Source organism: Zonotrichia albicollis, chromosome 21 (assembly GCF_047830755.1).
Source record: "Zonotrichia albicollis isolate bZonAlb1 chromosome 21, bZonAlb1.hap1, whole genome shotgun sequence".
Taxonomy (NCBI): Eukaryota; Metazoa; Chordata; class Aves; order Passeriformes; family Passerellidae; genus Zonotrichia; species Zonotrichia albicollis.
In genome coordinates, this window is record NC_133839.1 from 10,532,897 (window position 1) to 10,536,589 (window position 3,693).

A 3,693-nucleotide genomic window follows, 5' to 3' on the forward strand; every position below is an offset into this window, starting at 1 on the left:
ACAGTTATTGAGAAAAGGCTGACTTCAGCCCATTCATTGTGAACATCTGGACAGAACCTAACAACAGTAATTAAAACCCACTAAATTGGTAACAATCCCAAATTGCCAGGGATGGGATCCTCCTCTGTGGCCCCACCCTTCCCTGTGGATTTCTGCTGGGTCAGTCCCCTCTTGAGGAGCCTTTTCCACGTGTCTCTTTCTGAGGCCTCTGTCAAGAGGGAACAGCATCCAAGTGTTCTGCTCACGTGAGCCCTGCTCTTGGGTTTATTTCTGTACCACAAACCCCAGGAAAAGTAAAGACTGAGTTAATGCAGTTGATAGAAGGTTTGAGGATTTTCTTCTTTGCAAATAAATTACACAGAGTGATCTGTAGGATCTGCTTCCTTCTTTAGAATGCATCCTTGTAAGAAAATAAACCTAAATATGATTAAATTACACAAATCAGCATTCATGAAGAGCATGGATTGAATGGATTTTTTTATCTGCAACACTTTTCCCTGAGGACAGCAGCAAGCAGGACAGACTGTCAGAATTTAAACTGTCAGGCCACAAACAGACAATAAAAAGTAGCTAAAGTCAGGTTTGTCTGTCTGTCCTTTCTCCCTGAACCCCAGCTTCATCTCCTGGCTTTGCTCAAGTTTCTCTAGACAGAGACAGAAGGGAGAACAGGGATTTTTCAGGAACCACTTTGAAATACCCTTCTGTGGGAGTTGATCACGTAACTCTGGATTGGTCACAGATGACTAACTGGCCTTTACTTGTATTTTATTTTTGAGTTGCCCAGTTCTCCTTTCATCTCTTACCATTTCAGTTTTGTGGTGTCTGTAGAAATGTTCCTGTGGTCAAGGGTTTCTTTTTAGTTCCTTCTTTATCTTTTCTAGTTCCTTCATCTCATGTAAAATAGGCAGCCCAAGCCCACTGGCACTTCTACAATGCTCAAAGCTTCAAATTAAACTGATTAATAACATTAACTGATTAATGATAGAAGAACATTTGGGCCCATGGTGATTCTGGTGTCAGTAGGTGCAGCTGAGCTGGATTCTCTCTGTCAGTATTTAGTGGGAATGGCAGTATGGAATGGAAGTGGAACCTTTTCCACAGGAACTTTAACATTAATACTGAGGAATATTTCCAAATACACACAGCAGTGAGCCCACCTGATGGGTCAGTGCTCACCATGACTCCTTTGTCCTGACTGAAGATAAATCTGAGCTTTGCTGACTTCATTTGACTTACATTACAATTTAACAGTAATTAAACTAATTGAACACAGTGTTTCTAAAAGGCTAAGTCATTTTGCATTAATTGTATTTGATGGACAGGTGAAGAAGTTTTGGTTTAGCTGTGTAGTGATGTTACAAATGCATGATAAGATATGAACATGATGCAGAACATCAGGCAGATGAGTGATGGGAACAGAATCTGTGTGATTGTGCAGTGTCAGTGCCTCTTTGTGAAGGATCTTCCTGATGTAATGAAAGGTTTGCTCCTGCCTTGGTTATGCACAGTTCTCCCAGACTTCAGAATCAAAATGGCAGATGGTTCTTAGCCCACCTAAAATATCCTGGTTAATAATGTTCTCATACACAAAAGCATAACAAAAAACTTCTTCAGTTACAGCCATGACAGAGGAGAAATACCCACCACTTTCTTTATCAATAACCATTCTTTGTTCCACACAATTCCAGCAGCAAGGGGAGGCATTGTTGGTGGCATAGAAACCTTTTTTGTGAGACCCACTGCAGGGTGGCACTGTCTCGGTACAGTGCTCCTCTCAAGAGCACAAGGCAGTTCTCTGATTACAGGATGGAGAGAGCAAAGGAAAACAACAGCTGTCTGTGGCCTGCCTGCCTGCCTTGGATTTACCACAACTCACTGCTAGTGCTGAGGAAAACTCCATAAGAAATGCAAGAAGTTAGAAATTTCTGTTTGTGAGTGCCCTTGGAGATGCCTGACTCGCTCTCAGATGTGTTATTACATACAATGTTTCACAGAAGATGGAAAGTGCTCCCTGGTAAATTGCTCTGAAGGATCGTGTTCTTTCTCAGACTTCAGACACAACCACCACGGAGGGTGTGGTGGTTTGACCAGGAAGAAGTGGGAATTCTGGGATGCTGTGGTCAAACCAATGGATGTTCTGAGTTTGCTACTGGCACCTGGTGTAGCCAGTGGGCTTTCCCACTTTCCTCCTCCCCACTACCTGAATTTCCCAATCCGATACAGAGGGATGAGTGAGCTCTGTGTGACATTCCCAAGCACAGGAGCCATGAGATCCGTGTCTTCATGTGTGCTCTTGTTACACCAAACTTCTTAGGAGCTTAAAGGGCTCATCCAACCAACAACTACAACTTGTCACCCGTGTCATCCCAGTTTGTTCTCCAGATCTCTGCTCACACCGTGCCCAGGGGCACTCACTGTGGTGAGGGACACTGTAGCTGGTGAGCATCAGAACCTGGTGTGGCTCAGGGCCAAGAGGACATCTGGACACACTGGTCAGTGACATCTGGACACACTGATCTGTGCATCCACACACAGGGCCTGGAGCTGCAGGACAGGGTCACTGTTAATAGGGGACAGGAAGGAAGAGGTCCCTGGCCTCCAGGGCACGGACACCGACAGCTCCCAGCCCTCGGGGGTGGGTATTGAGACATCCCCCACTGTATCCTGGAGTGATGTTTGATTTGTGACTGTCATCCATAGGGGACTGTACTATGTGGGATCTCAGGATCTCAGTCCTGAGGTGCTGAGCCACCGAGACCACCCTTGGGGGGCTCGGGAGTCCTGGAATGTTCCAGAAGTGTCTGGTGGCTGGACTTTGATCCTACACAGGAGACGACACCTGTATGAGGACAGGAGGATTTCACCGGGGTGAATGGTGAAGGGATTAGTTAATTAGAGGGTGAGACACAGGGTTTAGGATTTCTGTACAGGGGGGTTTAGAGAAGTAAGACGGAGGAATTGGGGCGTGTCCTGTCCTTCTTTTTCTTCTTCTTCTCCTCCATCTTCTTTGGTGATGGTGGCACTTTAGGATTGGTCATTACTAAAAGTGCACCGGGCAATAAGAATAAATGGTATTGGGGAAAAATGATAAATATTGTACACATAACAATGGGTATAAAGATAGGTGGCTGTACGGAGGGCGGCACAGTGTGCTCATGGCTGGCTGCTGAGCAGAGCTCTGTCGGGCCGAAAGAAAATCTTTTAGATAAACAATTAATAAACATAAAGACCGAAAGAAGAACTGAAGCCTCTTCTCGTCTTTTGATACGCGGGCTGCCCCAAGGCCACTCCGGGCCTTTCCAGGCCCTTCAAACAGCCGAAAACCGGACAGTACTACAGATCCCCTGTACCTGTGCTTGCTGTGGACATACCAGTGACTGCATGAAAACTACAAAACAAGCAGCGGAATTCATGTAACAAGGCGCTCAGACACGATGTGGAATTGAAGGGGTGGGAAGGTGTGGCAGCCGAAGGGCAGGAGAGGCCGGGACCCCGTGCAGGGACTCCAGGAACAGCCGGGGGGCACGGGCGGTACCAGCGCCGTGCCCGGGCTCACCGCTGCGGGATAACTGTGCCAGGCAAACTGCCCGGGTTCCTTGCCGGGGTAGCAGTGCCCAGCTGAGCCGTGCCCGTGTCCCGGTGCCCGTTCCCGGTGCCCGTGTCCCCGCGGTCCCGCAGCCGCGCCCAGGGAGG